The 24,894-nt window shown below is 36.0% G+C and overlaps 1 protein-coding gene across 1 annotated transcript in view; it reads left to right on the top strand.

Annotated features, from left to right (window-relative positions):
• Positions 1–80: 80 nt before the first annotated feature.
• The window catches only part of CCDC148 (coiled-coil domain containing 148), a 255,718-nt gene continuing 230,904 nt past the window's right edge, over positions 81–24,894 (top strand). Inside the window, 1 exon segment of the mRNA XM_030327589.1 lies at positions 81–388. The gene's annotated coding sequence lies outside the window, so the exon portion shown is untranslated.

Raw genomic sequence — 24,894 nt, 5'->3', positions numbered from 1 at the left:
CCTCATATTGAACGGGCCAATGCGAACTGCGGTTTCAGGTCGCCATAGAGACCGATGCTGTTAAGAGCGAGAGGGCCTGAAGAAGGTGGGGAGTGAGGCTGGAGGTGTCTCAGGCTTGGGGAGCGGGAGGGGGTGTAGGGAAGAAATACAGGGAGATTCCCGCGTGCTGGCTCTGACACCTGAGGCAGCTTGCGCCTTGGCTTCCTGTCAACCCCAGCTGTGCATGGCAGGGTTTGTCCCTCATCTCACCTCAAAGGCAGGAACAGCTGAGCCCTTATACGAATCCATGAGAACCTAGGAGTGGGCATTTCACTTTTCCTGCGTCCGGGGAACTCCCTGAGGCCTTGACCTTTGACCTTTGACCTGTGTGCAGCTTCTGCTACTCCAGGTGAGTTTGCTCCCTATCCCTTAATTCGCTGCTTCTTCCTGACGTCACTGATCCACCTGAATTCTACGTGTTTTTCCGAACCACTCCCCTTTCCCTGGGGCGGATCTTGCCTCAAAATTCTGGGTTTAAAAACTTAATGCCTAACCTAAAGGAGACTCAAAGATTTCCTTTGAATGATATTTTAGCAAGGAACTGGCTGACGTATAATATGTTGGATGTCATCGAGTCGTCACTTAAATGTGTTCCCTGCTTTTCCAAGCAAGCCTCTAATCCCTCCATTGAAGGGTGTTTATTAAAGACCCACCTGTGTGTACATTCCACACTGTGAGCCTGGCAGGTGCATGCTCTTTCCCCTCAGTTTACCCAGTGGGGAAAAACAGGTGATAAAGTCAGTTCTTCATGCGTTCCGATGATCTCAGAGAGTAAAGGAAATAGATTGCAGTTGATTGAAGTTTTCTGGGTATTTTCCAGTTTACCTCTAAATTTTATGAAGAAATGAACTCAGTTATGGAATCAGTACACAGAAAAATCTTGAGGTTTAATAACAGGTTCTATGCTTTCATTTGGTCACTTTGTGCTAGCTTGTCAATACTGATTGCTTTTTGTAAATAACTTTCATAGTTAAATGCTGGCTATTCAAGTGGGTCTTCATGAAGACATTAGACTTTTAAGCATTATACTGCTCTATCACGTAGCCACTGATATTCTTAGGTTCCTTCTTTTGGTGATTTTGCCATGTTAGTAAGATGTAAGAATATAATGTTTATGTTACTGCCTCTTAAGTTGGAGGGACCATATTTTGTGAAAAAGCAGTTAGGATTTTGGAAATTACAAATATTTGTTGAGAGAAAGAGATTAATGTGTGTGCAAGGTACATATATCTAACTACTGTGCTGAATTTTAAGTTGAATAATATGCTTTGGTATTAGCTTTTATCTTGCTATACTTGAAAATTGCAAAAATAGGGGCGCCTGGGTGGCGCAGTCGGTTAAGCGTCCGACTTCAGCCAGGTCACGATCTCGCGGTCCGTGAGTTCGAGCCCCGCGTCAGGCTCTGGGCTGATGGCTCAGAGCCTGGAGCCTGTTTCCCATTCTGTGTCTCCCTCTCTCTCTTCCCCTCCCCCGTTCATGCTCTGTCTCTCTCTGTCCCAAAAATAAATAAACGTTGAAAAAAAAAAAAATTTAAAAAAAAAATAAAAAAAAAAAGAAAATTGCAAAAATAGATAAGACTTGTTAATATGGTATCTTGATTGGAAAAACACCTCTTACAATTTGTCGTAAAATGTAAACTTAGTTGATAATCTTATGCAGGGTTGAAGTGCAGAATAGAACAGTTGAACATGTGAGTGTTCCCCCCAAATATTTCCAGAATTGGGAAGGAATCAGCAGGGACCATAGAGCCTTGCCATCCTGGAAGTTTGCTCACCATGCCTTTCATTTCTGGCTTCTGTGTGTGTGTGTTTGGAAAATGAAAAAAAGTAAAATGCAAATTCTTATAAGACTCATTTTTATTTATTAATTTTTTTTAATGTTTGTTTATTTTTGAGAGAGAGAGAGACAGAGCATGAGCAGGTGACAGGCAGAGAGGGAGACACAGAATCCAAAGCAGGCTCTGGGCTCTGAGCTGTCAGCACAGAGCCTGATGCTCGGCCTGAACCCACGAACCATGAAATCATAACCTGAGCCGAAGTCGGACGCTTAATGGACTGAGCCACCCAGATGCCCCCAAGACTCGTTTTTAATGTACTAAGATGATGCCAAAGATTTGGTTTAAAAACATTTTTTAATAATAGTGAATGAAAAGAACATGGGAAAAATAACATTAATATTTCCTTTTTTCTTGCCTTAGGCTAGCATAGAAAGAAGACAACAAGAATTAATTTTTTTACTCCAATAATCTTTTCTTTTTGTATTTTTCTCAGATCACAAGTGTGATGAGTATTTTGATATTGTGTATTCCATGTTTGTAATGATTAAAATCTTACTAAGATCTACCATGAACAAGGTCCCCTAAAATGTTGGCATTATCATTATTATTAATTATTGTTATTATTATTATTATTTTGTAATTCTTATACTCGGTTGAAAGTACTACCATGCATTGCTGGACAAGTTTACAAAATCACTGTGTTCCACTAAGAGTTCTAGGCTCTCCAGACTTGGCTGGGTCTTCACTGATTCTCTAATCTCCTTTCTTCAATGAGGAGGGTGATTATCCAGGGTACTTCTCTCAAACCTGTCCTATTTCTGCTTTCCTCAAGCCCCCCCACTGTACTTTGTCTTCTTCCAGTTCTTTAAGTGATCTTGCCTCATATTTGGCTGAGACATCCATCATGGAGTTCCTCTATTTTAACCTTCCTAACACTCAGTCTCCATTTTTACACTTGATCACTTACTTCAGTCCTGCTGAGAAGAGGTACCCCTCTTCTGTGCTAAACCCATACTCTATTTCTGCTTCTGAACATGGACCATATTCTCTCCCTAGGATTTTGCTCCATTGATTGTAAATTTCTCTCTTACATCGTATGCTATGTTCTCTCCTCCAAAAGTTTTCCTTACATGTTATGCATATCTGACCCTTTGTGAAACCACCTTCCTTCAAACCTACCACCCTTTCCTCACCTTCTTTTCACCAAAAAACAGTCTGAAGGAAATTTATTAAGGCTTTTCTTTTTTAACTTCCAGTATGCTGGCCCTTGAATACAACTAAAAAGATTCTGAAGATTGTGCGTTTTCTCCTCAAAATCATAACCCATTTTGCCAGTAAAGTTCTCTCCTACAAAAAGGGCCTTTTACTTGCTAATTGCAGTGCCTTACTTCCAGATTTCCAGTGGAGGGTGGAGACCATTGTCTCCCACTCTGAGGTTCCATATAAATGCAAATGAACACCTTGAGAAGAGGAAGCATTTAACCTGCTAGCCACACCACTTTGGCGGGTCTAACTGCTGGGAAGTAGAGGTGGGAAGCTGGGGGTTGGGGGGGGTGCAGGGCTCTGCTCATGCTGTTGGTGGGACCTAAGGCAAAGTTCAAAAGACTAAAAAGGTTTGGTGAGCACCACCTTCAAGAACAAAGTAAACAAATCAAAAGGAATTTTCCCTTACCATCTCAGAAAGAAGTCAACGAGAACCATCATGATTATGAAAACTTTGTACCTTTCTGATGTTTATTTTCATATTAGCTCACCATGATTAATATTCCTGAAAAATCATAGCAGAGGCAGCAAAGAAACGGGAAGAGCAGAAACACTTTATTTCCTTTTTTCCTTTCTTATTCTTGGATGCCTACGGAGAAGGTGGGAACAGTAAATATAAGAATTCCAAAAAACACACTAATTGATAGATGCTTTTTCTGTTTGTTTGTTTTTAAAAGGAATGTTAAAACAGAGGCAGGTGGCAAATGAGGGAAAGAGAGCAGTGGAATAAACTGGTCCTGCAAATGGCTGCTAAAAATAATAGTTCTGCTCAGGATTGACTGACTGTATGCCACCTCCAGACCATTCTCTGAATATGCAAATCCTCCCCTGCCCTTAGAGGCCCAATCCAATACCTCTAAAACCTTTTCTGAAAATTTCCTCACCTTACCCACCTCTGGAGAGGATGATTTCTGCCTTAGTATTTTATAGTGGCACTTAGTACACTCTACCCCATGGTGTAGTTATTTGTGTGAGCCTTCTCCCATAGAAGATAGGATACAGTAAGAGTGATGACTGTAACTTCCATAGTGCTTTGGACTACTAAAGTGTCTCTCACACTAAGAAAAGCCACCATTCATTAATCCTTTTTTAGTCCTTGAAAGAATTTGACTTCTAACAATGAAAATGTAGGATCAGTAATGTTGGGAGGTACTTAGAAAAAGATGGGACTGGAAGTTCAGTGTAGAAAAGTGAGATAATGTATGGCAGAGCAGCATAGAGGTTTCTGTCATGTAGCCACCCAAGAGAGAAAAGCCTTAGATCTTATCTCTGTGAGGACCTATCTCTACCCCTCGGTGAGGTGGGGTTGGGGGGGCAGTGTGAGAAGGACTGGCTGTACATGCTTTGGCATGAAGTTATCCTATTCAGAGTTAAGGCCATAAAATTTGGTGTATTGGGAAAAACAGTTGAAACTCAGCTTTGTCAAGCAGATTAAATAAGGGCTACCTACATTTTTTTTTTCATCCGAAACATCCAGGTTGCTCTGATTCTGTTGTTGTTGTTGTTGTTTGAACACAGTGGAATCATGAGAATTTAACAACTTTATAAAATAAGAAAGGGATCAAACATCTGGTAAATGTAATAGGCATGTTTCTAAGTACCTATATCCACAGTCCTTGAAGTATGCAGCCCTGCAAGCCTCATGACCTAGTAGCTGGCCATGGTTCAGCCCGGTGGAGACCTGATTCAAATGTGACCAGTTTATTACAGACCATTGACCATACCCTATAATAGTGCCAATCAGATTCTTCTCTTAGAAATTTGAAATTAAGAGAACAAATACAGAGAGAACTGCTGTGTTGGCCCTTGTGTTTTCTGGGATCCTATTCTCCTCACAAGGCTAGAACACACTTCATTTTTTAGTACTCCATGAGCTTTCTGTTTCTTAGAGTCACCCCTCACACATTCTTTCCCTGGTTTGCCTTTAGTGAGTCTGTCTCTTACAATAAAAAGGTTTTGTGACAATACTATGCAAATATTTGACAACAGAACATATATTATGACCATCTTGTTGGACTATGAAGAGCAACAAATAAAAAATGAATGATCCAAATATTTCCTAAGTTGGGTAAAAGAGCTTTGTTTAGTGTGATGTCTATTCCTCCCACTCCCCAAGCTCAAAGCCTTATATTCCTCAACACTTAGTTCTCCTCCTGTGAAACTGGGAGCAAGAGAAGAACTTCAAGAATATGAGCAATGTGATTGCTTTTTCAAGGTAGAATCATTTATCATGCCACTGGTAGAGGAAGAAAATAATAGAATTTATATATATTTTATACATGTATAATAATTTTTTAGAAACCAGGCTAAAAAATAAAAATAAGGTAGGAAAATTTACCAGAGATATCAGTGGCACCACACCTCAGGGGAAACAGATTCCAAAGTCTAATTTCCAGCAAATAATTAAAAAAAAAATTCTCAGAAGGAAAACCAAGCTTGATCCAATATTACTGTAATATTTTAGCTAAAGTATCCAATTTTCAACAAAAATATTTGAGACATGCAGAAAGAAAGAAAGAAAGAAAGAAAGAAAGAAAGAAAGAAAAAAACAGGGAAGCATAATCCAAATTTAGAAAAATAGGTAGCCAATGTTCATGCTGTGTGGTTCCACTTGTTGGATTTAGTAGGCAACTAATCCAAAACAGCTACTACAAATACATTTAAAAACTTAAAGGAAAAATAACCCAACAAATAGGGACTCTCAATAAAGAAAAAGAAACTATAGAAAAGGAATGGAGGGGTGTATGAGTGGTGCAGTGGGTTAAGCGTCCGACTTTGACCTCACTGCTCATGAGTTTGAGCCCTGCATGGGGCTGACAGCTTGGAGCCTGGGGCCTGCTTCAGATTCTGTGTCTCCCTCTCTCTCTGCCCCTCCTCCACTCATGCTGTCTCTCTCTCTCAAAAATAAACATTAAAAAAATGAATAAACATTAAAAATTAAAAATAAAAAAAATAAAGGAATGGAAACTACCCAATCTGAGGAATAGAAAGGAAAAAAAGTTTGAAGAAAAATGAATAGTGCCTCAGAAACTTATGAGACAACTAGGAGTACAAGAAAGAAAGGATGGGGGACCCTGGGGGACTTGGTCAGTTAAGCACCCTACTCTTGATCTTGGTTCAGATCATGATCTCATGGTTCATGGGATCCAGCCCTGCATCAGTCTCTGCACTGACAGTGCTGAGCCTGCTTGGAATTTTCTCTCTCCCTTACTCTCTGCCCCTCTCCCACTTGCTTGCATATGCACACACTCTCTCTGTCTCTCTCCAAATAAATACATAAATCTTAAGAAAGAAAGAAATAACGGAGTGATAGAGGATATATAAAAATATTTGAAGAAGCAGCAACCTAAAATTACCCACATTTTATAAAAAACTTAATCTATGGATCCATGAAACTCAGTAAACCCTCAATAGAATAAACATAAGAGGAATCAAAACTAGATATATAATCATCAGATTGCTGAAAGACAAAGACAAGAAAATTTTGAAGCAACAAGATCATTATGTAACAATGAAGTAACAATTTATTATGTACAAGGAGAAACCCACAGTAAAATTAACAGCTGACTCCTCATCAGAAACAAAAGAAGCCAGAGAACAATGGAAGAATAGATTCAAAGTGCTGAAAGAAAAACCTATCTGTCAAGAATTCTAGATCAAGCAAAAACAGTCTGTCAAAAATTTGGTGATCATAAATGGATGATCATAGATGGATAAATAGATCATAGATGGAAAAATGGATGATAAATGGATCTATGTTGGAAGTATACTAATTACTAATGGTACCCATATAGCTTTGAGTGAAGCCTAAAGCAGAAGTCTGTCAAACAGATAGATGCAGGGCACTTGGCAAGTCAACAATTTCCATTTTTAAAGTAGCTCTTGACTCAGTGCCAACCCCAGGACATCAAATGATCACCACAACAAAATGTTGTATGAAGTACTGGATTTGAAGTTATTTTCCCTAAATTTTGTGAAAATATGACTTCATTATTTTCTTAACTCCAGAGCTCTGTCTCCGTCAGAAAGGTGGCAAGAAGCCGATTAGAACAGTAGAGGAGAGGACATAAATCATACACAAGCGCTTTCCTTATATCCTATTCTCCTACCGTGGCACCTGGCTCTTCCCATTCCTGTGTCCCTGTTTCGTTACATACCAGGTCAGCTAACTCTCATCACCGGGTTTCCACACAGCTGGTTACAACTTCTGTGCATCTCTGGGGTTGGACTAGGGGGATAAATCAATAGCATCTGCTTGTTATTATCTTATCAGAAACACAAGTCAAGAATGGCTATATTTTTAAAAATAAGGAAAAATGATGAAAATAGATGAAGTTAAGGCAACTGACAAGATACAACACCCATTCATGATAAAAATGTCCAACAAACTAGCAATAGAAGGGCACTTCCTTGATGTGATAGAGTGCATCTATGAAAAACCTGCAGCTATCATCACATTTGTGACAAAAGACTGAATGTTTTCTCTTAAGATTGAGAATGAAATGATATCTACTCATATCTTTTTTTATTCGACACTGTTCTGGAGGTTTTAGCCATTGTAACAAGGAAAGTAAAATAAAGTCGTAAATTGGAAAGGGAAATTTAAAGCTGTCTTTACTTACAAATGATGTGACCCTATACATAGAAAATTCTGAAAAATATACAACAAAAGTAATACTAGAAGTAGTAAATGAATTTAACAAAGTCACAAGATACAAGATAAGTACATAAAAATCAGTTATATTTTTATAAAATAGGAATTAGCAATTTGAAAACAACTTGAGAAAACAGTTCCATTCATAACACAGAAAAGAACATGATACTTAGGAATACATTTTTACAAAGTATAAGAACTCTGACCTATCGACTCAATGTGATCCCTACCAAAATCCCAGCAAATACTTTATGTAGAAATTGATAAGCCAGTCTTAAAATGTATATACATAGGAACAAGAATACCAAAAACAGCAACAGAATAGGAAGAATTAAAATATCCAATTTCAAGATTTACTATAAAGTTGCAATAATAGAATATAGTATTGGCATAATAATAGCCATGTAGATCAATGAAATAGAATTGAAGGTACAGAAGTAAGACCTTACATTTACGATCAATTGGTGTCCAGCAAAAATGCCAAGGTAGTTCAATGGGGACTGGGGTGTCTCTTCAAGAAATGCTGCTGGGATGGGGCACCTGGATGGCTCAGTCAGTTAAGCGTTGGGACTCTTGACTTCGTCTCAGGTCATGATCTCCCAGTTCGTGAGTTTGAGTGCCATATCGAACTCTGCACTGACAGTGCAGATCCTGCTTGGGATTCTCCGTCTCTACCTGTCTCTCTGCCCCTCCCCTGCTCATGCTCTCTTTTTCTCTTTCAAAATAACTAAATAAACCTAAAAAATGCTACTGGAATAATTGGACATCCATGTGCAAAATAATGAACTTATACTCTTAGGCCATACAGAAAAATTAACTCAATATACATCATAGACCTAAGAACTAAAATTATAAGACTTCTGAAAGAAACATAGTACAGTATTTTTGTGACTTTGCTTTAGGCACAGATTGCCTGGATATGATACAACATCATGATCCATAAAAGAAAAAATAGATAAATTGAACTTAATAGAAATAAAGGTTTTTTAAATAAAATTTTGGTTTTTCAAAACAACAAGAAAATGAGAAGATATGCCATAAACTGGGAAAGAATACTTTCTTTTTTCTTTTCTGTTTTTCATATAAGTTTGTCTTTTTAGTAATCTCTATACCCAATGTAGGGTTCAAATTTTCAATACCAAGAACAAGAGTTGCATGCCTTTTGACTGAGCCAGCAAAGCATCCTGGGAAAGAATACTTTCTAATCATCATCTGATAAAGGTCTTATATCTAGAATTTATGTAGAACTTCTAAACATCAAAACTAAGAAAGCAAGGAACTCCATTTAAAAATGCGCAAAATATTTGGATAGACATTTCACCAAAAAGTTATACAAATCATCACACGAAAAGATACTCAACATGATTAATCATAAAGGACATGGACATTAAAACCACAACACAACTGTACAACCACTAGAATGGGTATAAGACAAAAGATTAATAACACCAACCTATTAATAATACTGAGTGATGACAAGGATGTGGAAAACTGGAACTATCATAAATTATGTGTTAGTATACCCAACTCTGGAAAACCATTTGACAGTTTCTTTCAAATATAAATATAAACTTACCATATGACTCAGCAATTCTACTTCTAGATTTCTACTCAAGAAGTAAAACATGTGTCCACACAAAGGTGTTTACATCAATAATATCAGCATTTTTCATAATAGGAAAATACTGGAAATAAAATGTCAATCAACAATGATTAAATAAAATGTGGTACAATAGAATGCTATTCAACAATAAAAATAACTGTGGATACATGCTACAACGTGGATAAACCTACAGTATATTATGCCAAGAGGAAAAATCCACAAGAAGCCACATGTTTTATGATACCATTTGTATGACATTTCCAAAAAAGGAAAAAAAAAAAAAAATAGAAACAAAAAGCAGATCAGTGATTACCTTGGGCTGGGACCGGAAGATTGAATCCAAGTGGCTATGACATAACTTTTTCAGGTCATGGAAATATTCTAGAACTGAATGGTGGTGATGGTTGCACAATTATACATTTATTAAAAATCACATTGCATGCTTGTAATGGATATATATTCATGGAATATAAATTATGTCTCAATAAAACTATTGCAAGGAAAAACTTTAAAAAATGACATAGGCACATCTTAAAACTCTCATATATGATCACTTGGTAAATTTGGAAACAATTCTCTTTTTTAAAAATGTTTTAATGTTTATTTATTTATTTGAGAAAGAGAAGGAGAGAGAGAGAGAGAAAGAGAGAGAGAGAGAGAGAGAGAGAGAGAGAGAGAGATCATGAGTGGGGGAGAGGCAGAGAAAGAGGGAGAAACAGAATCCGAAACAGGTTACAGGCTCTGAGCTGTCAGCACAGCACCTGATGCAGGTCTCCAACTCGTGAACCACGAAATCATGACCTGAGCTGAAGTTGGTTGCTTAACCAACTGAGTCACCCAGGTGCCCCGGGAACAATATTCTAACGTGACAGAAAATCTTCCCAACAGCATTTCAGTGGATTGAGACCCCAGGTTTTAAACATTAAAGGAAAAAAAAAAAAACTTCAGGGAGAACTGATTGATAGAGAAGTCAGAAATTTGTCAGAGAAAAAGCCTAAACTACAACCTTAGTATAAGTATTAGATGGAGTTGAAATTTGAGTGTTATAATTGAGTACATGAAGTCAAATTTGTATTTCTTCCATATCTTTTTGTGATATCTATTTTAGCTTTTATAGCCCTTATAGCCAAGCATGGGAATAAAATGATCTTAGACTTGAATCCTTCTGTTATCAGATATTAAACCATGATTTTCAAGGTAATGCAACATTTATCACAAAATTCTCACTAAAATTTATTTAAATTATCAGTACTATATATTTCAATACATCTTTTTTGGTACTTGTGTATTTTCTTATATTTGTGTTTTATAATTTATATAATGTTAGTATGGTATTACATTTAAAAAACTTATAATAATGTTTAATAATAGAGATATGTGATTGATAATGTTTGAAGGGGAGACCTCAGTTTTTTTATTTTATTTTTTTAAATTTATTGTTTATGCATGTATGTATGTATGTATGTATTTATTTATAAGAGAGAGAGAAAGAAAGTGAGTGAGGCAGGGGCAGAGAGAGAGGGGGACAGAGGATCTGAAGCAGGCTCTCTGCTGTCAGCCCAGAGCCTGATGTGAGGCTTGAACTTACAAACATGAGATTGTGACCTGAACCAAAGGCAGACGTTTAACCAACTGAGCCACCAAGGTGCCCCCAAAGACCTCAGTTTTAATAGAATATATTTAGATAAAATGTACCTTTGTTCCCTGTTGTTTTGGTTTGTTTCTGTTGCTTTTTTAGTTTTTCTCTATTGTCTACCTCAGGTGGTAGGAATAAATCTTTGGAAGCTTACATTCTAATTTTTTGGTGTTTTCTTTGTCTTGAAGATCAGTTAGATCATTTACCTCTAACAAGTCACATTTGAATTTTTAACATCATTAGAGACAATAATCATAACTGTGATCCAACTTGAGAGAGGTCAATGAAATCTTGAGTGTATTGAGAAATTTATTCTTTTGACATAGCCAAATGATGTAAAAGTGAGACATATATAACAAAAATACACTAGAAAGAAGGCCATGGAAATTGCCATAAAGTAGAGAATTTGAGATAAGAAAAAAAATTCCAGGGGCGCCTGGGTGGCGCAGTCGGTTAAGCGTCCGACTTCAGCCAGGTCACGATCTCGCGGTCCGGGAGTTCGAGCCCCGCGTCAGGCTCTGGGCTGATGGCTCAGAGCCTGGAGCCTGTTTCCGATTCTGTGTCTCCCTCTCTCTCTGCCCCTCCCCCGTTCATGCTCTGTCTCTCTCTGTCTTAAAAATAAATAAACGTTGGAAAAAAAAATTAAAAAAAAAAAATTCCATCCACACAGAATTAATTCATTTTTATGGTCAGTAGAAAACCTGATTTCAAAATTCTAGGCTTTCAATGATTTACTATTTGGCTTTGGAAAACTCTTTTTTTTTTTCCCACTGACTGCCCCACATTAATGAAAATGAGATATAACATACTTCTCCATTCTCACAAACATTACTCATTAACTTTTAAACTTAAAAAAGGTGAAATACATAAATTTCTGAACTTTTAGTATGAGTATACTACTGTGCCTATATCTGACCATTAGTATTGGGGTCTTTGGTATCTAAGAATTTAGCTAAGAAGAGGTCTCCTCATTTCTACTTTACTTCAGCTTTCCTTTTTGCTTTCTCCCTTCTAGTTCTCAACAGGTAAAAAAATAATAATAATAATTATCATAGTCTGAAATACCATAGAAACCAACCATCAGCATTTTATTAATTTAATCTTTTTTTTTGAAGCCACTATAAACAGTTTCTCATAGGCTTATGTTAGGAGATGTATCATAATCTCATGGTCAAATATACTTAAATTATAATATGTTCATCTAGTGTTTATTTCAATTATCAGTTTTCTAGAATTATAGAATTTTAGAGCTGGAAAGAACATTAGAGATTATAAACCAACACTAAAACTGGCTATATAACTCTCAACTAAGATTCTTTCCATCCAACCTTTTCAATTTCTCTGGTAAGGAAGAAATTTATATGATTTGGACATTTCACTCTTTGCCATATATATGCATGTGACTAAATTTTTCAAAGCTAAAATAAGGGCAGCTGGGTGGCTCAGTTAGTTAAACATCTAACTCCTGGTTTTGGCTCAGGTCATGATCTCATGGTTCCATGAGTTTGAGCCCAATGTCAGGCTCTATGCTGATAGTGTGGAGCCTGCTTGGGATTCTCTCTCTCTCTCTCTCTCTCTTTCTCTCTCTCTCTCTCTGCCCCCACCCCCATGCTTTCTCTAAACAAACAAACAAACTTTTAAAAACAGATTAAAAAAAACAATTAAAACATTTTTCCAAAGCTAATTTCAATTTAAAGATTTTTATAGATTTGTATATGTTATGTTTTAACATTAGAGGTAAAAAAATATGCATTTATGCCAAGAATTCTCTTCCTTGCATTTATAAATGACTACTTTATCTACACTGCTCTTCTACAATATTATTTGTGAAGAGATGATAAGTTAAGGTATTTGTATTTAATCTTCAACATGTATGCTCTGTAATTATTTTTTATGGTCCAGAAATTGAGTCAAAACCATGTCGACCACCACATCTATATTTTAAAAGCTGACAAAGTGTGTTTGATATCGTTGGTGGAAGAGGATTGAGCTCAAAGTCAGGAGATCTGGCTGAGTTTTATCCTTGCCTATGCTACCTGCTTCTTCTTGTCTTGGCCAAGTCATTTAATCTCTCTTGTGTTTACTGATCTGTAGAATGTAACAGTCACACTAAAATCTTCTCTGGGCTTAGGTTAATTTGTGTATAAAGTGAAATGCTGCATGATCTCATTCTAAATCTTGGCTTGGTTTTCTTTACCAAAAGTGTTTTTATCACTTTGCTGTAGCCATTGGAAATTGTTTTTTCTCATAAACTGTCTTTGAATATACTTCTTTCTCTTTCTTGGTTCAATATCTGCCTCTCCCCTTAACTCCAGTTATATTTTGCCTTCTTTTCGCTCCTTCTAGAAACTTACCTTTACCCTTAGGGAGCAAGTCTCTACCAAAAAAAAAAAAGATGATAGAGGTCTACTTGTATGCATGTTGAAGAGCACTGCCTATGAGTTAATGTCCCTTCACTGGCAGGGAGTAGTACAGACAGCTCAGGTGTATGGACTGTAAAGCCTGGGTATGCATCTGGTCTCTACCACTCAGTACTATATGATCTTTACCACAGTTTCCTATTCTGAAAAATGGGAACAACAGTGTTGCTTAAATGTTATTTTGAGAATTAAGTCAATCAAAATAGATAAAGCTGTTGGCATAGTGCCTGGCTTGTAAGAAACTGCTCAACAAATGTTCACAATTATTGCACCTACTCTATAGACCCTCATAAAGTGGTAAACACTTTAGCACAGCTGGAAGAGGAAAGGATAAAGCTGAGGCAGGGGAATATTTCTGGGTGAATTGAATGGTGTGTTTTTACAGTTCAGGGCCTTTTGTGACAACATTCTTTATTTCCTACTCCTTGCCCTTTTCATCCTACTGGGATGTAAATGTTGGGCAAAAGTATGATGAAGAGGAAGATTGACACAATTTATTGGTGATGTCTCTTATTTAATTTGCAGGAATGGCTACCAATAGCAACTTTTTCCTTCAAGTAAATTATCTATTTGAAATGTGATTTTGTTTTGTTTTGTTTTCTGCCAGCATTTTCAACTGGCATGCCATAATTGTTATAATTGTTATACTCTGAAACATTAAAGAATAAAGCCCAAGAATTGTCCTTTGGGCAGGTCTATTTATGTAATGCTCCATTTGAGAAATAGCACTGGAAAAAACTGTTCTTAGCAAAGAATGTTAATTGATGAAAACATTTCTTTGCTAACAATCTAAGGGAAGCAATCTGTTCTTAGCTCTTTAAACCACAAAATAGATTTAGCCATTCATGAACAAAAGCCAATTATTTATTTTCAATACTACCTTTAACAAATCTTGTTTTTTGATAACGGAGCTCTTTTTCTATTCTCTATCAAAGTAGATTTTAAAAATATAACCACTCTTTTAATAAGAAAAAGACAGCCAGATCTAATAGCAAGATTATCATAGGGTACAAAGCATATTTTCCACCTTAATATTTAACTATGTGAGCTTTTTAAATAGGGAGGGGCTTATCCATTTTGATTAAGGAGTCTGTTATACCTGATGTTCTGTAGAGCTAGCATAACAAATATGTGATATAAAAAAAAGCACAAGAGATGATTTGGGTGAGAGGAGAAAATTTATAGTGTTTAGAAAATTATACTGCACATACCTGATGTGAACATGGAAGATATTGAATCTGGATAAATCAATGAGTATTTCACTTTTCCTCATGGTTTTCTAAGAAAGAAGGAAAGGATTAGTACATGTACTTTGTCAGGTCATAATCATTATTTTTGAAGTTCAAAAAGAAATATATCAACAAAAGTAGAAATTAGAATTCCCAAGCCATAGGATGTCACTTGGCAAAAAATATGCCTTTTAATAAAACATCTTCAGCATATTTTTTTTTCAACGTTTTTTTTTTTTTTTTTTTTTATTTATTTTTGGGACAGAGAGAGACAGAGCATGAACGGGGGAGGGGCAGAGAGAGAGGGAGGCACAGAATCGGAAACAGGCTCCAGGCTCCGAGCCGTCAGCCCAGAGCCTGACGCGGGGCTCGAACTCACGGACCGCGAGATCGTGACCTGGCTGAAGTCGGATGCTTAACCGACTGCGCCACCCAGGCGCCCCCATCTTCAGCATATTTTTATTTAAAATACTAGCATAAGAGAAAAACTCACGTATTACATGATCATGTAGAAAAGGATACACAACACAGTAACAACAACAACAACAACAAAAACTGATTAAAAAAATGAGTAGAGGAACTAAACAGACATTTTCCCAAAGAAGATATACAAATGGCTAACATGTACATGAAAATGTGCTCAGCATCACTAATCATCAGGGAAATGCAAATCAAGACCACAATGAGATATTACCTCACAACTCTCAGAATGGCTATCGTTGTGAAGACAAGAGATAAGCATTGGTGAGAATGTGGAAAAAATGTGTACTGTTGGTGGGAATGTAGATTGGTGCAACCATTATGGAAGGCAGTATGGAGGTTCCTCAAAAAGTTAAAAATAGAGCTACCATATGATCCAGCAATTCCACATTTTGATATCTATTCAAAGGGATAAAATCACTATCTCAAAAAGATATCAGGAGCCATCAAGTTCATTGCAGCATTATTTATAATAGCCAAGATATGGAAACAACCTATGCATCCATCAAGGGATGAATGGATAAAGAAGTCATACACACACATGCACACACACACACACACACTCACACACACACGCCAAAATATTATTCAGCCATAAAAAAGAAGGAAATCGTGCCATTTGAGACAATATGGATGGGCGTTGAAGGCACTAATGCTGAGTGAAATAAGACAGGAAAAGATAAAAACTGTATGATCTCATTTAAATGTGGAATCTAAAAGGTTAGAATTCACAGATACAGAGATCAGATTGGTGGTTGCCAAAAGCAAGGGAAGAGGGCAAAATGGGTGAGGGCCTCCAAAGATAGCAACTTTCAGTTATAAGATTAATCAGTCCTGGGGATGTAATGTGCAACATGGTGACTAAAGTTTAAAATACTGTATTGTATGTTTGAAAGTTGCTAAGAGAGTAGATCTTGAAAGTTATCATCCACACGCACATTTCTAACTATGTGAGGTAACAGATGTTAACTAAACTAATTGTGGTAATCATTTCACAATACATACATATATCAAACCATCATGCTGTATACCTAAAACAAATACAATGTTGTATGTCAATTATATTTTATTAACTGGTTAAAATTTAATAAAAATGGTTAAATGGTAAATTTTATATATATTTTACCATAATAAAAATTTATATTGTTATCACTCTTACTAGTAAAAAGAAGCTACAATTACATAAGAAAAAATAAAGAAGTCAATAGATGTTCCAGGATATATAAGGTAACTAAGTTCTGTGCTTATTCTACACCCTTCTAATTAGATATTTCTGATTTATTTTGGATTTTTTGGTGTGATATTTAGCTTATAAATGTAACGGTTAATATAATTAGTTCTGAGAATCTCATCATTTTGCTTCTTTTTTTAGAGTTTTTGTTTTAATTAAAAAACATTTTTAATGTTTATTTTTGAGAGAAAGAGAGAGAGACAGAGACAGAGCGTGAGCGGGGGAGGGGCAGAGAGCGAGGGAGACACAGAATCTGAAGCGGCTCCAGGCTCTGAGCTGTTAGTGCACAGCCGGATGTGGGGCTGGAACTCATGAACTATGAGATCATGACCTGAGCTGAAGTTGGACGCTTAACTGACTGAGCCACCCAGGTACCTCTAGGGTGTTTTTTTGTTTGTTTGTTTGTTTTGTTTTAATGTTTACTTTTGGAGAGAAAGAGCACAATTGAGGGCAGGGTAGAGAGAGAGAGGGAGACACAAAATCTGAAGCAGGCTCTAGGCTCGAGCTGTCAGCACAGAGCCCAACATGGGGCTCAAACTCACTAACTGTGAGATCATGACCTGAGCCAAAGTTGGATGCTTAACTGACTGAGCCACCCAGGCACCCCTCTTCATTTTGCTTCTTATGTATTGTACATTTAGATTTTTCACAGTTTAATTTGGCCAAATGATAGCTCTAGAAATGAAAATCCCATTTTTATTAGGACCCATGTAAGAGATGTTAAGGTTGCCCTAATTTGTCCAAATTTAGGGCTGTATGCTAATCCACTCACATCAGGATTGTATTAGTACTTCAGATTTTGTTCCAAGTTCTCCTTCCATGAGATCTTTGGATGATCTGATAATATAGCACATAGGAAATGATTCTCATTGTTAAGCATATTCATTTACTTTTTACTAGACTACTGAACATCCATCAGAAATGAGCAGCCTGAAGTAGATTTGTAGTCATTTTTATTTGCACCATAATAACTAATACTTACATAGCATTTATGTATGCCTGACACAGTTCTAAGCACTTCATTTATATAATTACATTTAGTCTCTATAAGAACTATATGAAGTAGGTATACTGTTATTATCCTCACTTTATAGTAAATTGTGGCACAGATAAATTATTGTACTTGTTCAAAATTACTCAGCTACTAAATGGCAGAGCTGGGATTTGAACCCAGGTATTCTGGTTCTGGAGTCTGGCCTTAATGCACTGTATTACATGAAAGACTTAGAGTTGAGTTTCTAAGTTCCAAATGATCTAATTTCCTGATAGATCTTTATTTTTTTTCCTGTTTCATATTTCTCTTCTCTTTAAATATTGAACATTAGGATGGAGATGAGTTGTATTTTTAAAACAACTTTATTAAGGTGTAATTTACATAAAACAAAATGTACCTATTTAAAACATTTTTTATTTTAGAGAGAGAGTGCAAGTCGGGGAGAGGGGCAGAGGGAGAGAGAGAGAATCACAAGCAGGCTCCATGCTCAGTGCAGAGCCCAAAATGAGGCTTGAGCCCATAACCCTGGGATCATGACCTGAGCTGTAAATCAAGAGTCAGATGCTCAACCAACTGAGCCACCCAGATAACCCAAAAATGTACCTCTTTTAAAGTATGGTTTGATAGGTATTGGTAAACCAATCACCCTTATAGGTACCAATGCAATCATTTCTCTCATTTCACAAATTTTCCTTACTGCCCCTTGCCAGGCAACAATTGATCTGGGTTTTGTCATTACACATTAGATTTATTTCGTTTAAATGGAAGCAATACAGCATGTTTCTCTTTTGTGTCTGACTTCTTTCACTCAGCATAGTGATTTGAAATTCAGCCATATTGTGTGTATCATTAGTTCATTCCTTTTTATTGCTGAGTAGTATTGTATTATATGTATATGCTACAATTTGTTTATTCATCTACCCATTGATGGACATTGAATTTCAGTGTTTGGTTATTATGAGTTAGCTGCTATGAACATTTGTGTACAAGTCTTTGTGTAAGCACACATTTATATTTCTCTTGGAATTGGTGGGCCTTATGGTAAGTTTATGTTTAACTGTTTAAGAAACTGCCAGCATTTTCCAAAGCAGCTATACCATTTTATATGTCCATCGGTAATGTATGAAGTTCCATTTGCTTTATATTCTTGTCAACACTTGGTACTGTCAATGTTTTAAATTTTAGCTACTCTAATGTGTGTCATGGTATCTTATTGTGGTTTAAATTTGCATTTCCCTGATGACTACAGATGTTAAACATCCTTTCATGTGTTTGTTGGGCATGTATGTATCTTCTATTATGAAGCAACTGTTCAAATAATTTGCCTTTTTAAATTGGGTTGTCTTACTATTGAGCTATAATGTTTTTACATATTCTGGATACAGGTTCTTTGTCAAATATACATAGCACAGATATTTTCTCCTAGTATTTTGTTTGTAATTTAAGTTCCTGGATAGTATGTTTTGAAGAGCAAAAGTTTTAATTTTTATTAAGTCTACTGTATCAATTTTTTCTTTTATGGTTTGGGCTGTGCTGCCTTATCGGATAATTCATTGCCTACATTCAAAGTGATGAAGGTTTATGTCAGTTTTATTCTAGAAGTTTTATAATTTTACCTGTTGTATTAATTTTAATGTATGGTATAAAGTAAGGCTTGACTTTCATTTTTTTCCAGTAGATATCCAGCACCATTTGTTAAAAAGACCATCCTGTCCTCACTGAATTTACTGGCATACATTTGTCAAAATCAACTGAATATAAAACTAAAATGAGCTATCATTTTATATCCATTAGGATGGCCATTATTAAAAAAGATGAAAATAACCCCCCAAATAACAAGTGTTGGCAATGATGTGGAGAAACTAAAACCATTGTGGACTGTTGGTGGGAAAGTAAATAGTGCAGCTGCTATGGAAAAGTCAATTTCTCAAAAAATTAAACATAGAATTACCATATGACCCAGCAATTCCACTTGCAGGTATATACCCCAAAGAGGTGAAAGCAGGGACTCAAACAGATTATTTGTATACCCATGTTAACAGCAGCATTATTCACAATAGCCAAAGGTGGAAGCATCCCAAGTGTTCATGGAAGGATGAATGGATAAACAAAACGTGGTATATGCATATAATGGAATATTATTCATCTTTGAAAAGTAAGGAAATTCTGACACATGCTACATGGATGAATCTTGAAGACCTAACGTTAAGTGAAATAAACCAGTCACAAAAGGACAAATATTGTATGATCCCACTTATATGAGAATATATAGAGTAGTCAAATTTAGAGACAGGAAGTAGAATGGTGATTTCTAGGGGCCAGAGGGGAGGGCAAGGGTGAGTGAATAAATATGGAGTTACAGTTTGGGAAGGTGAGAAAATTATGGAGATGGATGGTGGTAATAGTACACAACAATGGGAATGTACTTAATGACACTCAAAAATAGTAAATTTTATGTTTATATATATCTTACCACAATTTAAAAAATCAACCCACCATATTTGTTGATTTCTAGACTTTCTTCTGTTTCGTTGATCTATATGTCTATCCTTAAACCAAAACCACAATGTCTTGATATTTGTATCTTTTATAGTAAGTCTTAAGATGAGATAGTTAAGTTCTCCAAGTGTGTTCTTCCTTTTCAAAATGATTTTGGCTGTTCTAAGTCTTTTGCTTTTCTGGAAAAATTTAAAATCAGCTTTCAATTTCTATTTTTTAAAGAAGCCAACTTAGGAAGTTTATTGGGATGGCATTACATTTCATATTACTATCAGGAGAACTGACAATATCATCAAGTTTTTGAACCATTAATGTAGTATATCTCCTCTTTTATTTGGATTTTCATTAATGTCTCTTGGGAATATTTTCCAGTTCTTAAGGTAGAGGTCTTGAATGTACATTGTTATATATTCCTAATTTCAAAGTTTTTATGGGTTTTTGTTTTGTTTTTATAGAGAGGGAGAGAAGGGGAGGGGAGTGTCAGAGGGAGAGGGAGAAAGAGAATCTTAAGCAGGCTCCATGCCCAGTACAGAGCCAGATGAGGGGCTTGGCTCTATCTCATGACCTTGAGATCATGACCTGAGCTGAAATCAGGAATCTGACAGACTGACTGAGCCACCCAGGTGCCCCATTTTGATGCTATTTTAATGGTATTTTTAATTTCATTTTTCAACTGTTCATTGCCAATATGTAGAAACACAATTGAATATTGTATATTGTTCTTATATCCTATGACTTTGCTAAACTCACATATTAATTTCAGTAGGTTTTGTTTGTTTATTACTTGGTATTTTCTATAGGTACAATATGCTGTCTTTGAATAAAGACAGTATTAGTTCCTCTTTCCAAAGTCTCTGCATTTTATTTTCTTCTGTTATGTGTGCTTGTGAAGACCAGAACAATGCTGACTAGGAGTTGTCAAAGTATACATCATTGCCTTATTTATAATTTAGAATGAAAAGCATTCTTTTACCTTGCAATATGATTATAATTATAATTTTTTTCAAGTGCCCTTTATCATGCTAAAGAAGTTCCTTTGTATCAAAGTTTGTTGAAAGTTTCAATTATGAGGTGATGTTAAATTTAGTCAAATATATCTGCATCCTAAGATGATCAAATGTTTTTTCTGCTTTATTTTGTTAATATCCCTAATTTAATTGATATTCAAATGTTAAACCAACACTACATTCCTAGGATTAACATCACTGGGTCAAGTCTACTATTCTTTTTTTTTAATTTATTTTTTAATTTTTTTAAATGCTTATTTAAAAAAAAATTTTTTTAACGTTTATTTATTTTTGAGACAGAGAGAGACAGAGCATGAATGGGGGAGGGTCAGAGAGAGAGGGAGACACAGAATCTGAAACAGGCTCCAGGCTCTGAGCAGTCAGCACAGAGCCCGATGTGGGGCTCGAACTCACGGACAGTGAAATCGTGACCTGAACCGAAGTTGGACGCTTAACCGACTGAGCCACCCAGGCGCCCCAAATGTTTATTTGTTTTTAAGAGAGAGGGAGAGAGAGAGACAGAGACAGAGACAGAGACAGAGAGACAGAGAGAGAGAGAGCAAGCATGAGCAGGGGAGGGGCAGAGAGAGGGAGACACAGAATGTGAAACAGGCTCCAGGCTCTGTTCTGACAGCTGGACGTGGGTCTTGAACTCCCGAACCTTGAGATCATGACCTGAACTGAAGATGGACACCCAACCGACTGAGCCACCCAGGCACTCCCAAGTCTACTATTCTTTATGTATATTTTTGGATGTAATATGCTGTTTATGAGGGGTTTTTTGTTTTTGTTCTGAGGAACATTGGTCTTTAGTTTTCCTGTAATTTCATTTTTGGTTCTGGTATTAGGGTAACACCAACTTTTTAAAAAAGATTTGGAGGGCGCCTAGGTGGCTCAGTCAATTAAGTGTCTGACTCTTGATCTTGACTCAGGTCATGATCTCACCCTCTTTGAGTTCGAGCCCCAATCAGGTTCTGTGTTACACAGAGCCTGCTTAGAATTCTCTCTCTCTCTCTCTCTCTCTCTCTCTCTCTGCCCCTTCTCTGCTCGCTCTCTCTCTCTCTCTCAAAATAAATAAATAAACATTATTTTTTTTAAAAAAAAGATTTGGTCTGTGTTCCTTCTTTAAAGTCAGAAGGAGTTTGGTTGGGATTAGCATTATTTTTTCCTTAAAAGATTAATAGAATTTACCAGTAGAATGATCTGGCTCTGGAAGTTTGTCCTTCAAGGTTTTTTGTTGTTTTTTTTTTTCTTTTCAATAACTAATATAATTAATTTAATAGGTATGAGGCTATTTAGGTTTTCTATTCTTCAATAATCTTTCATAATTTACATCCTTCAGTAATTTGTACATTCCATATATGTTGAATTTCTTGGCATAAAGTTGTTGATAATATATTCTCTTATTATCTTTCAAGGTATATATTGTCTGTAGTTATGGCCCTTCTTTCATTTCTGATATTGATAATTTGTATCTTCCTGGTTTTTGATCAGTCTATCTTGTGATCTTCTCACCTTCCCAGTGGTTCATACTTCAGTGCCTTATACCTCCACCCTATCCAGTTGCGCTGGTCAGAAACTAGGGAGAGAGCTTGGACAGCTTCCTCCCCCTTATTCCCCTACTGTTCCTAGCTGTATACTCTCTTCATCAGTAAATCTTGCTGTCTTAAATTTTATTGACTACATCCATTTCTTACCATTGCCACTGAATTAGTACAAGCCAAATATCGCCTCTCACCTGACCTATTGTAACAGTCCCTTAACTGACTTCTGTATATCCCCTCTAATCATTCACCCAATATCTCAGGCTAGAGTGATCTTCCAAAACGCAGTCTACACATGTCACCTGCTTCCTTAAATCTCCTCAATGGATTCTCACTGGTCTTAGATAAAGAAACTAATCCTAAACCAGGCCTAAGAGGCCCTGCCTACCTCTCTTTTTCTGTCACCATAAGACCCCTCATTCTTTTTTCTAGTCATACTGGATTTTTTTCAGTTCTTGGGAGATTTCACCTTCCTTCTTGCCATAAGATCTCAGCAAATGCAATTATCTTTTTTGGAATGTCCTTTTTCACCTTCGAATCATCTCCTTCTCCAGATTAATTCTGATTTATCTGTAGATTTTAGCTCCTATCACTTCTTCAACACAGCCTTCCTTAACCTTTAAACATGCACTTTGTGTATAATTGTATAAAACTACTTATGTCACTGCCACTTTATCCCCAGTGGAAATAAGCGTATCTCTAGCATTAGGCACTACATAAATATTTGTTGAACGAACGAGTCAATGATTGCCTTCTTATTTTTATAGAATTATGAGCATGATAGATGCTAAATGAATATTGTTGACCACTTTATGAGTTATTGCCTAATATGCATCATTTCATATATTCTGAATGACAGTTTATTTATATCCTCTAAAAATGAGGTTCATATTTCATTGAAAATAATAGCATAGAAGAATTTAATTTCACATAAACTTTCATTACGAGGGTAATTTTTTTCTTTTTAAAAATATGGTTGAAAGATTCACCTCCTGGTTGCTGTTTGCTATTTGTACTTCTACGGGGAAAAGGCCTACTTCCAAAATATTTCAGTTTTCAACTGTATAGATTGTGTAAATTTTATAAAGGAGGCAACACTATCCTCCTGTAATAGTATTAGGTATTTCTGACATCTCTCCCTCTCACGCACATACTCTTGAGCACCAGAGACTTACATTGCCAATACATTTTCATTGTCCAGTTTAGCCACCATTTATTGTCTTGTATATTCCTAATTCCATGTTCAGTATCATGAAGCTTCAAAACAAGTATTACTAATAATGCAACATGCATTAGTAGTACTATTTTACACATTAAAAAATTAAGTGAATTACTGAAAGTCATTGTAAGTGCCAGGGCCAGGATTTGCAAAGCCCCAAAACCTATACTGTCCCTGCTACTTCTTCATGAGACAATTCTTGATTATATCATGGAAAATTGAGAGTTGACTTCAGATATGTCTGTTCCTTGTACTTTATGATATCAAATCCATTTAAAGGATTACCTTGTAAAAATGTTTTCTTTAAATTTCTATGACTCGTTCTTAATATAACCTTTTTATAGTGATTAAATTTTCATAGAGCTATTTCATGACTTTATTGTTAGGCATTGTGATTTTCAATTCTTTGGAAAGCAATAGAATTATTTTGATACTTGCTGTTTCCAAATATTAAAACCTCAGGAATTTAAGCCTTTTTGCTCAATTAGTTAGAACATGATCTTGATATTGATCAGCATATAATTCTATTGACCTTCTGCAGAAAAACCTAGCCGAAAGCTAAAACTAATGCCACTGCTGGCTCACATTTAGGGTATTATCTTCTCTAATTGTGAAAAACAACACACAGAGCCAAGTTTATATTCTGCTTCTATATGACCCTGGAAAAAATTGAACAAGAAATGATTTTTATAACTCTTTTCATTCTTTTAAAAAGTTAAAATGTATGTTTTCTCTTAGGGTGTATCTATTCAGTTGCTAACTCATTTGTTCATGTGACATTTATTGAGAGCTTCTTACATGTTAGGTATCATTCTAGGAGATAAAATGATAAACAAGACAGACAAAATGTTTTCCCCATAGAGACTCTACTATAGTGGGGAGAAATGGACAATCAAACAAGTGGTGAAAACTAATAAGAACATATAAGGGAATTCTGATAAAGAGGCTTGAGGAAATTATGAGAGGTTTATTTTGGATAGGATGGTCACATAAAGCCTTTTTGGGGGAAGTGACATTTGAGCCAAGGCGTGAACTATGAGAAGGAGCCAGCCATTTGAAAAGCTGTAAGAACTACTTTCCAAACATATGCAACAGACCTAGAGGTAGGAACAACCGCGAGAGGTACTAGGAACAGAAAGAAGGTGTTGCTAGAACATGATTTATAATGCTGGGAAAATAGGATTTCAAATAAACCTAAAGTTACTATCAGTTTCTTCTGAAATAACATTATTGATATTATATTTGCCTTCAAATTAACTTTATCTCCCTGAAACAATTTATTAATTGAAACATATATTA

This window comes from Lynx canadensis, chromosome C1 (genome assembly GCF_007474595.2).
Source record: "Lynx canadensis isolate LIC74 chromosome C1, mLynCan4.pri.v2, whole genome shotgun sequence".
NCBI classification, from domain to species: Eukaryota; Metazoa; Chordata; class Mammalia; order Carnivora; family Felidae; genus Lynx; species Lynx canadensis.
This window is presented reverse-complemented; position numbering and strand designations above follow the sequence as displayed.